Below are 14,483 nucleotides of genomic sequence, written 5' to 3'. Positions count from 1 at the left end.
GTGGCTACTAGAACTGGTAGAATGACTCAGGAACCTTTGTACCCTGAAGGCCACCCTAAGAGAATCGAGCAAGATTCTCAGAGAAATAATATTGATGTACCTAGTTCTTCTAAAAGGAAGAAAAAGAAAAATGATAGGACTTTGCAAACTTCTAGTGAACCTATTGTTGAACCTTCTGATAATCCAAATGATATATCTATTTCTGATGCTGAAACACAATCTGGTAATGAACATGAACCTAGTGAAAATGTTAATGATGATGTGCATGATGATGCTCAACCTAGTAATGATAATGATGTAGAAGTCGAACCTGCTGTTGATCTTGATAACCCACAATCAAAGAATCAACGTTATGATAAAAGAGACTTCATTGCTAGGAAACATGGTAAAGAAAGGGAACCATGGGTTCAGAAACCCATGCCTTTTCCTCCCAAACCGTCCAAGAAAAAGGATGATGAGTATTTTGAGCGCTTTGCTGAAATGATTAGACCCATCTTTTTGCGTATGCGATTGACTAATATGCTCAAAATGAATCCTTATGCTAAATATATGAAAGATATTGTTACAAATAAAAGAAAGATACCAGAAGCTGAAATTTCCACCATGCTTGCTAATTATACTTTTAAGGGTGGAATACCAAAGAAACTTGGAGATCCAGGAGTACCTACTATACCATGCTCCATTAAGAGAAATTATGTTAAAACTGCTTTATGTGATCTTGGAGCCGGTGTTAGTGTTATGCCTCTCTCTTTATATCGTAGACTTGACTTGAATAAGTTGACACCTACTGAAATATCTTTGCAAATGGCTTATAAATCAACCGCTATACATGTCAGTATTTGTGAGGATGTGCATGTTGTGGTTGCAAACGTTACTATTTTAACGGACTTTGTTATTCTTGATATTCCCGAGGTTGATAGTATGTCTATTATCCTTGGAAGACCTTTCCTTAACACTCCAGGGGCTTTTATTGATTGCAACAAAGGCAATGCCACTTTTTATGTTAATGGTAATGAGCACATGGTACACTTTCCGAGGAAACAACCTCACGGTCATAGTATCAACTCTATTGGAAAAATTCCATCGATTATATTTGGAGGTTTGGAATTTCCTCTCCCTACTGTCAAGAAGAAATATGATAATCTTATTATTGGGGATGTCCATATCCCCGTTGAGGTAACATAGTGTTATTCGAAATTTCTACGGTTCCATGTTAGTCTGAATGAGTTTGTTAACAAGACCTGATCAACCTTGTTAGTGGATTCCTTTTGATTAGCATGAGATGGATGAAACTAGAAGCACAACCTTCTGTACCCTATTTATATTTTCTGTTATTTAGTAGAAATAAAGTAAAATAGTATTTTTCTATCTGTCTCCCGACTTATCCGTGCAATATAAAAATATCCCGAAAATAAAAGTTCTCGAAATGCCATGCCAATTTAATATGATTTTTTCGGGAATATTTGAGGATTTTTAGTGCAAAAATTACCACGGGAGGAGCTGCCACCTGGCCACGAGGGTGGAGGGCGCGCCCTACCCCCCTAGGCGCGCCCCCTGCCTCGTGGGCCCATGGTGGCCCTCCTCCACTTATCCCTGTACCAATCTTCTTCCTCTGCCTCACACAAACCCGAAAAACCAACTCAAGCACAAGTTCCAACCACTTTTGTTGTGATTTTCGATCTCCTTGCTCAAAGCACCTCTCACAAAACTGCTTGGGGAGATTGTTCCTTTGTATGTGACTCCTCCATTGGTCCAATTAGTTTTTTTTCTAGTGATTTATTCTTTGCAAATTTGTGTTGCATAGGTGACCATGTTCTTGAGCTTGCATGTCAAATTTATATGGTTCCAAGTAGTTCTAATGCTTGACATAGGCTCTAGGCACTTGCAGGAGTAGTTGCTATCAATTTTATTGAAGTTGGTTCACTTTTGTTTGAAGTTACTAAAAATTTCAGAAATTTCTCAGAGGAAACAATATGTTTAGGAAGATGTTCCAAGGTGGTTCTTCAAGGAAGAAAGGTCCCAGGCTTGCAATGCGTGATGCTGAAGAAGAACCACCAAGAGACGCTCTTGTGAGGCCCTGTGAATGGCCTTCAGAAAATTTTATGGATCATGCGGGAATCAAAGAAGAATTTAACGCATATTTGCGCAACGCCGGTCTTGTGGACTTCGAGGCAGACAAATACCAACAGTATCATGATCTCACTAGTTCATTTGTGAGGAGGTTTGAGTTTTCATCTTCGCGTAATTCTCCTTCCGTCACGTTTGATCTCTATGACAAATCTTATACGATGGACTTAGAGGATTTCCCTTTTGCTTGCAAACTTCCATCTTGGGGTAGTGTCAGGGATCCCACTAAATCTAAATTTAGAGACTTTCTTGCTAGTATAACTATGGGGGAATCTAGAGATATAACGAAAGCCACTATAGGGAGCATTCACTTTCCTGCTATACATTATTTTGCTCTCTTCATATGTAGATGCATAAATGCTAAGGATGAAGCATGTCACATGTGTGTCCCTGATCTCAGCATTCTCAGGAGTGCTGTGTTAGGAGACCAATCTTATCATATGGGAGCCATTGTAGCTCGTAGGTTGCATCATAATAGATTTAACAGAGATTTCTTTGGAGGAATTTATGCAACCCGCTTAGCTAATTTTCTTGAGATAGACATTCGCGAGGGTGATATGGAGTTACCCCCTACTTATTTAGATTTTGACTCTATGGTTTCCCACCAGTTTGTTGAGAGGACTAAACCACCTCTCCAGTATCGATTAATATCTAACAAACGGCATGTTGTCCGTACTCTTCCTGCTCCTGCCTTCTTCGATTCTCAGACAAAAGGAAGATATGTTATTACTAGAGAGGAGGCGGATGAGTACGAGAGAAGAGCAGAGGCGGTTTGACGACACGCTACAGCTCATGAGGCGATAGCCGCTGCATCGCAGTACGACTCCAGCTACACCTACGGGTATCCGCCAGGCCATCCTTGGCAATAGACCAACTTAGGCCAAAAGCCTAAGCTTGGGGGAGTACGTATTTCTCACCGACATTACATTTATGTTCACACACACTCATTGCTAGATGTCGGCGCTCATACTCTTTCACTGTAATATCCATGCTAGTTTATTTTCTTTTTCCTGCTTTCTTCTTGTGTGTTTAATAAACCTTAAGAAAAACAAAAAAAATAGTAGTAGTTTATTTCTTTGTTGTAGTAATTAAAAAGAAAACCCAAAAATATTCCCCGTTCTTCTTTTGCTTGTAGGGAGCTTTCCCATGTAAATAGTTTTATTTTCCTTTCTTTTCTTTGGGTGTTAGTAGGAGAAGACCATGATTAAATTGTTGAAGTGGCTCTTATATGCATTATTGTTGATTTAACCAAGAGCCCATATTGCCTTGTCTTCTCCTGTTTATTGAATGCTCGTAGATTCCAGCTTAGTCCAATGCATGTGCACTCTTATTATTATTCACACCGTTCGATCGTGCAAGTGAAAGGCAATTATGATGATATATGATGGACTGACTAAGATGATAAAAGCTGGTATGAACTCGGCCTCTTTTGTTTTCGTAAATATGATGAGTTCATCGTTCCTGATTCAGCTTATTATGAATAAACATGTTTGCAATGACAATTAGAGATCATAGTTGCTTGTGCCATTCTTGATTAGCTATGAGTTATAATGGTTTACCTTGCGTGCCAACATGCTATTAAAATGGTTGTGATGTGGTATGATGGGGCGGTATGCTCCTTTGAATGATTTAAGTGACTTGACTTGGCACATGTTCACGCATGTAGTTGAAACAAATCAACATAGCCTTCACGATATTTATGCTCATGGTGGATTATATCCTACTCATGCTTGTATTCAATGTTTATTAATTTTAATGCATGTTCATGACTGTTGTCGCTCTCTAGTTGGTCGCTTCCCAGTCTTTTGCTAGCCTTCACTTGTACTAAGAGGGAATACTGCTTGTGCATCCAATCCCTTAAACCCCAAAGTTATTCCATATGAGTCCACCATACCTTCCTATATACGGTATCTACCTTCCGTTCCAAGTAAATTTGTATGTGCCAAACTCTAAACCTTCAAATAAACATTCTGTTTTGCATGCTCGAATAGCTCATATATCAACTAGGGCTGCCCTTATCTTCCGTTTTAGGCGGGTTATTCTCAAGAGTCCCATGCTTTATACAAACTAAATCAAAATAATTGCAAACAAAACTCCCCCTGGGACCCGTTGAATGTTGGAGGCACTCGTTGTTTCGAGCAAGCCATGGATTGATGCTTGTGGAGGAGGGGGGTATAAACTTTACCATTCTGTTTGGGAACCGCCTATAATTTGTTTAGCATGGAAGATACCGTCATCTTTTAGTTGTTATGTTGACAATGAAAGTATGCCGCTCAAAATATAATTTATCTCTATTTCAAAACCGAGCTCTGGCACCTCTACAAATACCTGCTTCCCTCTGCGAAGGGCCTATCTATTTACTTTTATGTTGAGTCATCACCTTCTTATTAAAAGCGCTAGTTGGAGAGCACAGCTGTCATTTGCATTCATTACTGTTAATTTATATCAGGTATGACTATGATTGGATCTCTTTTACCATGAATTACAATGTCTAGTCAGTCCTTGATCTTTGAAGGTGCTCTACATTTATGTTTTGCGATCTCAGAAAGGGCTAGCGAGATACCATCTTGTTATATCATATTATGATTATTTTGAGAAAGTGTTGTCATCCGAGATTTATTATTATGGCTTGCTAGCTGATTATGTTATTGATATGAATAAACATGAGACCTAGGAGTTATTGCAAATGTGGTTAGTTATGATCTTTGCTGAAAACCTGAATGCTGGCTTGACATAGTTACAACAACATGAGCAAACTGAGTTTGTAAAAGTTTTTCATTTTCTCTTTCAATTTGTCAACTGAATTGCTTGAGGACAAGAAAGGGTTTAAGCTTGGGGGAGTTGATACGTCTCCGTCGTATCTACTTTTCCAAACACTTTTTCCCTTGTTTTGGACTCTAACTTGTATGATTTGAATGGAACTAACCCGGACTGACGTTGTTTTCAGCAGAATTGCCATGATGTTGTTTTATGTGCAGAAAACAAAAGTTCTCGGAATGACCTGAAACTCCACGGGATGTCTTACAAAAAATAATAAAAAATCCTCGCCAAAGATGAAGACCAGGGGGCCCACACCCTGTCCATGAGGGTGGGGGGCAACCCCCCCCTCCTGGGTGCACCCCCTACCTCGTGGGCCCCCTGGACACCCTCCGATGCCAACTCCAACTCTATATATTGGCTTTCGGGGACAAAAAAACCAGAGAGAAGAAATCATCGCGTTTTACGATACGGATCCGCCGCCAAGCCCTAATCTCTCTCGGGAGGGATGATCTGGAGTCCGTTCAGGGCTCCGGAGAGGGGGATTCGTCGCCGTCGTCATCATCAACCATCCTCCGTCACCAATTTCATGATGCTCACCGCCGTGCGTGAGTAACTCCATCGTAGGTTTGCTGGACGGTGATGGGTTGGATGAGATTTATCATGTAATCGAGTTAGTTTTGTTAGGGTTTGATCCCTAGTATCCACTATGTTCTGAGATTGATGTTGCTATGACTTTGCTATGCTTAATGCTTGTCACTAGGGCCCGGGTGCCATGAATTCAGATCTGAACCTATTATGTTTTCATGAATATATGTGAGTTCTTGATCCTATCTTGCAATTCTATAGTCACCTATTATGTGTTATGATCCGACAACCCCGAAGTGACAATAATCGGGATACTTCTCGGTGATGACCATAGTTTGAGGTGTTCATGTATTCACTATGTGTTAATGCTTTGTTCCGGTTCTCTATTAAAAGGAGGCCTTAATATCCCTTAGTTTCCAATAGGACCCCGCTGCCACGGGAGGGTAGGACAAAAGATGCCATGCAAGTTCTTTTCCATAAGCACGTATGACTATGTTCGGAATACATGCCTACACTATATTGATGAATTGGAGCTAGTTCTGTGTCACCCTATGTTATGACTGTTACATGACGAACCGCATCCGGCATAATTATCCATCACTGATCCGGTGCCTATGAGCTTTCCATATACTGGTTCTTGCTTATTTACTTTTCCGTTGGTACTGTTACAATCACTACAAAATACCAAAAACATTACTTTTGCTATCTTTACTTTTGTTACCGTTACCACCACTATCATATTACTTTGCTACTAAACACTTTGCTGCAGATACTATGTTTCCAGGTGTGGTTGAATTGACAACTCAGCTGCTAATACTTGAGAATATTCTTTTGCTCCCCTTGTGTCGAATCAATAAATTTGGGTTGAATACTCTACCCTCGAAAGCTGTTGTGATCCCCTATACTTGTGGGTTGTCACTACGTCTTGAGCTTGCGTTGGTTTTCCTTGAAGAGGAAAGGGTGATGCAGCAATAGTAGCGTAAGTATTTCCCTCAGTTTTTGAGAACCAAGGTATCAATCCAGTAGGAGGCTCCTCAAAAGTCCCACGCACCTACACAAACAAACAAAGAACTCGCAACCAACGCAATAAAGGGGTTGTCAATCCCTTCACGGCCACTTGTGAAAGTGAGATCTAATAGAGATAGTATGATAGGATAAATATATTTTTTGGTATTTTATAATATAGATGCAGAAAGTAAAGATGCAAATAAAAGTAGATTGGAAGCAAATATGATAAGAGATAGACCTGGGGGCCATAGGTTTCACTAGAGGCTTCTCTCAAGATAGCATAAGTATTACGGTGGCTGAACAACTTACTGTCGAGCAATTGATAGAAAAGCGAATAATTATGAGATTATCTAGGCATGATCATGTATATAGGCATCACGTCCATAACAAGTAGACCGACTCCTGCCTGCATCTACTACTATTACTCCACACATCGTCCGACTCATGCATGCATCTAGAGTATTAAGTTCATAAGAACAGAGTAACGCCTTAAGCAAGATGACATGATGTAGAGGGATAAACTCAAGCAATATGATATAAACCCCATCTTTTTATCCTCGATGGCAACAATACAATACGTGCCTTGCAACCCTTTCTAACACTGGGTAAGGACACCGCAAGATTGAACCCAAAGCTAAGCACTTCTCCCATGGCAAGAAAGATCAATCTAGTAGGCCAAACCAAACTGATAATTCGAAGAGACTTGCAAAGATAACTCAATCATACATAAAAGAATTCAGAGAAGATTCAAATATTTCTCATAGATAAACTTGATCATAAACCCATAATTCATCGGATCTCGACAAATACACCGCAAAAAGAGTTTACATCGAATAGATCTCCACAAGAGAGGGGGAGAACATTGTATTGAGATCCAAAAAGAGAGAAGAAGCCATCTAGCTAATAACTATGGACCCGTAGGTCTATGGTAAACTACTCACAACTCATCGGAGGGGCAAGGATGTTGATGTAGAGGCCCTCCATGGTCGATTCCCCCTCCGGCAGAACACCGGCTAAGGCTCCAAGATGGGATCTCGTGGATACAGAAGGTTACGGCGGTGGAAATTGTGTTTCGGTTGCTCCCTGGATGTTTTCGGGGTACGTAGGCTTATATAGGAAGAAGAAGTACGTCGGTGGCCGCCCGGGGGGCCCACGAGACAGGGGGCGCGCCCTATAGGGGGGCGCCCTCCTATCTCGTGGAGGCCTCGGCTGCTTCTTGACTTGCACTCCAAGTCCTCTGGATCACGTTCATTCCAAAAATCACGCTCCCGAAGGCTTCATTCTGTTTGGACTCCATTTGATATTCCTTTTGTTCGAAATACTGAAATAGGCAAAAAAATAGCAATAGGGGCTGGGCCTCCGGTTAGTAGATTAGTCCCATAAATGATATAAATGTGTAAAATAAAGCACATAAACATCCAAAAGGGGTAATATAATAGCATGGAACAATCCAAATTATAGATACGTTGGAGACGTATCAGTGCGGCAGTGGGGCTTATAAACCACTGCGCGCCCCTCTTGGCTAGCGAGGTGGGGCTAAACATCCCACCGCATGGCGCCAGCGCAAGGCCTTTGGTCCCAGTTGGTGCCACCAACTGGAAACAAAGGCCTCTGCTTCCCGCCTTTTGGGCTGCTGAAAAGAGACATTTGGTCCCGGTTGGTGGCACCAACCGGGACAAAAGGGGGGCATTGGTACCGGTTGGTGCCACGAACCGGTACCAATGCCCTGGGTATATAATTAGCACTTGTGAAAAAGTTCTTTCAGTTCATCTTCCCTGCCCGATGCCCCAGCGCTGCTCCTCGTCGCCGTCGCGGTCGCCGTCGTCGCCTCTGCCCCGCGCCCGAGCCCCTGCCCACGGACCGCCCCCGCGCGCCGGCGCCCTCGTCGCCCCTGCCTCCGACGCCGTCGCCGCGCCGTCCATGCCCCCAACACCGTCGCTGTCCCGCCCCTGCCCTTGACCACGTTGTCGCCGGCGTCGCGCCGCACCGGTCCCTGCCCCGCACCCGCGCCCCTGCCCGCGGCCCGCACCCGCGCGTCTGCACCCTCGCCGCCCCCGCCGTCACCGTCGCCAGCCGCCCCCGCCGTCGTCGTCTCTAGCGCCGCCCCTAGTTAATTTTTATTTGATTAATTCTGTTTTTTTTATTTTTATTAGATTTTTTACATGTTTTTAGATTTTCATATATGTATGCATGTATTTTTTAGATATGTGTATTTTTTATGTATGTATGTATTTTTTACATGTTTTTTGTATGTATGTATGTATTTTTTTCAATTGTAATTAATGATGTTTTAAAGTATACATAGTTAGATTTTTAGAAAGTTTTATCTATATATGTTCTCTGATTTAGTACATTTTAGGTCAGTTTAATTTTTAGAAAAATTTTAATATCTAGCTAGGAAAGGAAGAAGAAGAAAAATAATGAGAGGAGAAAAAGGAAAATAAGAAGAGGAAGAAAGGAGAAGAAGAGGAGAGGAAGAAGAGGAGAAATAAATATGAAGAGGAAAAAAGAAGAAAAAGAAGAGGAGAAGAAGAAAGGAATAGAGGAGAAGAAGAAAAATAATATAATAGTAATTATATTTTTTTCTTCTTCTCCTCTATTCCTTTCTTCTTCTCCTTTTTTTTCTTCTTTTTTTTCTTCGATTGCTTCTCTTCTATTCCTTTCTTCTTCTCCTCTTTTTATTTCTTCTTTTGTCTTCATATTTTTTATCGGGTATGTCGTTGTCGATATACCCCCTCCCGATAACTTCAACACGTGGGGGGGTCGATATACCCCCTCCCCGATAACATTATTTTCCCATGTATGTATGTCGTCGTTGTCAATATAACCCCCTCCCGGATAAATTCGACATGAGGGGCGGTCGATATATATACCCCCTCTCGACCATGATAACTTATACCACGGGAGCACCCCCCCTCGGCCCTCTCGCTTGACCAAAACTCTCGAGGACACCCAAACCCTAGAAAAAATGATGTTGGTCTCCTACCCCCTCCCGTCGCGCCCCTACCCGACAAACTCTCTCGAGGCCACCCAAATTTACCAAGTTAAAAGAGCGTTGTCATCGAGGCCACCCCAAACCCTTGAAGCATTGTCGAGGCCACCCCAAACCCTTGAAGCGTTGCCGAGGCCACCCCAAACCCTAGAGAAGCAGCGTCGGGGCCACTAATATGATTCCTTATTGTGATTATACTAGCTAGCTAGTTCTACGTTTGCCACTAATATATCCATCCGTCATGTTTGAATAATAATTACCATGTCGTAAATATTTGCAGAAACTATAGAGCACCCCTGAGATGAAGTAACAGAAGAGATGTTGGGGGGCATAATCGCAAAAGGAAGTGATGTCGTTGCGTCATTTCTCAAAGACACCGATGGTCTGGAAGGACAGGGTAGTGAAGAAGAAGGTTATGATTATGATGGCTCCGGTGACCCAATGCCGATACAAGAAGTAGACCGTGATGATGGCTCCGGTGACCGAACCGAGTCTGGCCAGGTATATATATTAGTTAAGCCTGTGCTGACTAGCTAATTGATGCATTCATTGTTTTCGTATGTACACTTATTAATTAACTCTCTTCTTTCTTCTTTTCTCTAGCCCTCCGGATCGAGCACAATTTCGGTAAAGAAACGAGGCCCGAAGAAAAAGTTGCGCTCGGATGAAAGGTTTGAGATCACAGCAATCGTGCATGATGGTGAGCCGATTGAACCCATCCGGACAAGGGATGCATTTCGTGCTCAGTGTGGGGTTCATGTTAGGGACAAGATCCCGATCAGTATCCAGCAATGGTTAAAGCCTAAGAATGAAGACCCTGAGGTGTCTTATATCTCCGATATGCAGAAAGAAGATCTTTGGACATCACTTAAGGAAAATTTCACCCTACCGCCAGAGGAGGATCCGGAGAAGACGGTTAAAGAGCAACTGATCAAGTCTCATGCACTTAAGAAGATGGCAGAACTATTTAGGAGGTGGAAGAATGAGCTGAAAATAGAGTTTCTCGACGAAGATTTGACACCAGAATTCACCGGAAAGTATGAGAAGATCAGAGATCACTGGCCCGCATTTGTGGCCCACAAGACATCGGTAAAGAGTAAGAAGATGTCAGTGACAAACAAGAAAAATGCTGTGAAGAAGAAGCATCACCATTGCACGGGGTCAGGTGGCTACCTCAAAGCCCGACCTTTGTGGGACAAGGCTGAGAATGACCTGATTGCTAAAGGGGTCGAACCAGAGACATTGAACTGGCCAGACCATTGCCGGACTTTGTTCTTCGGGGTTGGCGGAACCTTGGACCCTATAACAGGGAAGTGCGTTTGGACGGAAGAGCAACTGCGAATACCCGTCACGAGGCTTCAGGAGTATATCGAGAATGCGCAGCAAGGGACGTTCGTCCCAGATAGAGAGAAGGATGAGCACCCTGGACGGACACGAGGCATGCCAGGCTCCATCCATGGCAGGCTGGGTTTCTGGACGCAGGGGGTTACAAAACCCAGGAGAGGAGGAAGAAAGTGGAGCATAGCCAACTGCAGGCGCTGCACGAAAGGGTACAAGGGCTAGAGGAACGAGAAGCAGATCGCAGCAAACGACCTGCCGAAGCTTCCCCTAAAGCTACCCCGCCATCTCAGCGGAGAAGCAGCATGGCTTCCACCGAGTAGACTCAGCAGTTGGAGCCTGCCTTCACGGCTCCTGCTAGCTACCTGATACGTCTCTGTCGTATCTATAATTTTTGATTGTTCCATGCCAATATTATTCAACTTTTATATACTTTTGGCAACTTTTTATACTATTTTTTGGCACTAACATATTGATCCAGTGTCCAGTGCCAGTTCCTGTCTATTGCATGTTTTTTGTTTCGCAGAAACCCAATATCAAACGGAGTCCAAACGGGGTAAAAACGGACGGAGATTTTTTTTGGAATATTTATGATTTTTGGGAAGTAAAATCAACGCGAAACAGTGTCCGGGGTGGCCACGAGACAGGGGGGTCCGCCCTCCCCCCTGGGCGCGGCCTAGGCTCTCGTGGGCCACCCGTAAGGCAGTTGACGCTCTTCTTTTGGCGCAAGAAAGCTAATTTTATGAGAAAGATCTGGCGAAATATTCATCCGAATCGGAGTTACGGATCTCCAGATATAAAGGAAATGGTGAAGGGGTAGAGTCTGAGAATGCAGAAACGGAGAGATAGATCCAATCTCGGAGGGGCTCTCGCCCCTCCCATGCCATGGGAGCCAAGGACCAGAGGGGAAACCCTTCTCTCATCTAGGTAGAAGGTCAAGGAAGAATAAGAAAAAGGGGGGCTCTCTCCCCCTTGCTTCCGGTGGCGCGGGAACGCCGCCGGGGGCCATCATCATCACCGCGATCTTCACCAACACCGCCGCCATCTTCACCAACATCTCCACCAAATCTTCCTCCCTCTATGCAGCGGTGTAACCTCTCTCTTACCCGCTGTAATCTCTACTTAAACATGGTGCTCAATGATATATATTATTCCCCAATGATGTATGGCTATCTTATGATGTTTGAGTAGATCCGTTTTTTCCTATGGGTTAATTGATGATCGTGATTGGTTTGAGTTGCATGTTTTATTATTGGTGTTATCCTATTTGTGCCCTCCGTGTCACGCAAGCGTGAGGGATTCCCTCTGTAGGGTTTGCAATACGTTTATGATTTGCTTATGGTGGGTTGCGTGAGTGACTGAAACACAAACCCGAGTAAGTAGGTTGTTTGCGTATGGCATAAAAGGGGACTTGATACTTTAATGCTATGGTTGGGTTTTACCTTAATGAATCTTTAGTAGTTGCGGACGCTTTCTAGAGTTCCAATCATAAGTGCATATGATCCAAGTAGAGAAAGTATGTTAGCTTATGCCTCTCCCTCAAATAGAATTGCAACAATGATTACCGGTCGAGTTATCGATTGCCTTGGACAAATAACTTTCTCGTAACAAAAAGCTCTCTACTAATATTTACTTTATTGCATCTTTATCTAAACAGCCCCTAGTTTATCTTTACATGCTCTTTATTATCTTGCAGACCTATCCTATCACACCAACAAAGTATTTCTAGTTTCATACTTGTTCTAGGTAAAGCGAACGTCAAGCGTGCGTAGAGTTGTATCGTTGGTAGATAGAACTTGAGGGAATATTTATTCTACCTTTAGCTCCTCATTGGGTTCGACACTCTTACTTATCGAAAACTATTGCGATCCCGTATACTTGCGGGTTATCACTACCCCGTGGATGCTATCACGGAGTCTTAATATTGCCACCTTATGACGCGATGGATGACATTTAAAGTCAAGGCAGTTGTTGGCTCTGTTTTACCTAATGAACCTGGCACAACCTACCACAGCCAGTCGATTCCAGAAGGATATGCTAGGGTGATGGTGGATCAAATAACGGACGGATTTGAGGACCTTGAGCTTGACCACCCTGCGGGTGAAGGGGAGACTCGGCTGGGTTCTTCTCTAAAGACTCCATGCCTATGGCGGAAGGAGCTCATCAACCTTCCGAATTGGACGCGTCCGCCTCCTCCTCCTCCTCCAGCGAGTCAGGGCAATCCGCCTCCTCCTCCGGCGAGTGATCAGGGCACTCAGCCTCCTTCTCCGGCGCGTGGCGGCACTCCGCCTCCTTCTCCGCATGCGCCGGCACACCCGAGAAGCCAGCCTCCTCCTTCTCCGCCTCGTTAACAAGGGCGGATCAAGAGACCCGCCGCCGCTCCGGCTGTTCCGGCACGTCGTAGTCCTTCTCCTCCGCCTCATAAGAAAGGAAAGACAGCCACAGCCGCTCCGTCTGCTAAGGTGTTAGCAGCATAGCCAGAGCCGGGAGGCAATACAAATTCGGTCCTTCTCTCAAGACTCCAGACAAGTTACCATACGAGAGGACCGTGGAGGAAAACACGCAGATCGTGCAAGCCGAAGTGAAGAACTTCTTTGAAGGGGTGAAAGCAAAGAAACATCCACCTCCGGAGGAGAAGATAGATCAGGTAAAAGTGAAGCGTACTCTGGCTGCCCTGAAGAAACCACCAAAGTCTCCGGCGAAAGGCAATTATGAGCGCATTCTTACAAAGTCATTTATGGAAACGTCGCGGTCGGTAAGTACTATCAGTGGTCAACGAAGAGCTGGGAAAAAAGTTGCCCAGCTCGGCGAACAAGCGAAACAATCGTTCCCCCCGCTCCAGGTGTCTAGCGATATCGTCGCTAATGTTCCGGGCGGGATGGTGCCCGGTTATAACAATCTTGAAGATTACCTGCCCGACGATGTACATTATGATTTCTTGCAGGTGGACGAACACAAATACGTGTATGGGAAGCCTCTCGTCAAAGATGAAAGATCTCTACCAATGATGATGTTCAGATTCCATGATTGGTACATGAAAACCTGCAGAGAGTCTGAGGGGACGAATATTTTGATGTTGAGAGTCGGAGAGGAGCATGACCTAGTTGGAATTGAACGGTTGAATGTTCCATTTGAGGAGTTCTTCGCGTTTTTCAATCTAAAGCCCCTTGATAAATTAATGATCACTTGCTACTGCCTGTAAGTACAGTACTACTTCTGTCATTAAGTCTCTATATATAGGTCACCACTTTCATTGCATGTATTTTTAATTATCCTCGCTATATTATGCAGATTGAAGATCGCCGAATTGAAGAAAAAACAAGTCGGTGATATTGGGTTCATTAACACAAATCTCATAGATGCATAAATGGTTAAATTTCAGGCCAGAGATACCGAGGCCAAGCTGCTACAATCGTTTGTATTAAATCAAAACAAAGCTATAATACTCTTCCCTTACGAATTTAAGTGAGTGTTACTGTCTTGTGCATATTCGGTTTCCCTTATTAGTCGAGGTTATAGTAATGTAATTGATGAGTTATGCATGCATGTGCAGCTTCCACTATATTCTCCTAGAGATTAAGCTTGAGCAGGGACTAGTAACCGTCTTAGACTCAAGACAAAAAGATCCCAAGGAGTATGCGGACATGACTGAAATTCTAGAGAAGTAAGTTAA

General features: G+C 43.5%; 1 pseudogene; it reads left to right on the top strand.

Moving 5' to 3' along the window:
- The first annotated feature begins 9,937 nt into the window (after window positions 1-9,937).
- LOC123040250 (uncharacterized) lies at window positions 9,938-14,177 on the top strand (annotated as a pseudogene).
- The last annotated feature ends 306 nt before the right edge of the window (window positions 14,178-14,483 follow it).

This window comes from Triticum aestivum, chromosome 2B (genome assembly GCF_018294505.1).
Source record: "Triticum aestivum cultivar Chinese Spring chromosome 2B, IWGSC CS RefSeq v2.1, whole genome shotgun sequence".
Taxonomy (NCBI): Eukaryota; Viridiplantae; Streptophyta; class Magnoliopsida; order Poales; family Poaceae; genus Triticum; species Triticum aestivum.
This window is presented reverse-complemented; position numbering and strand designations above follow the sequence as displayed.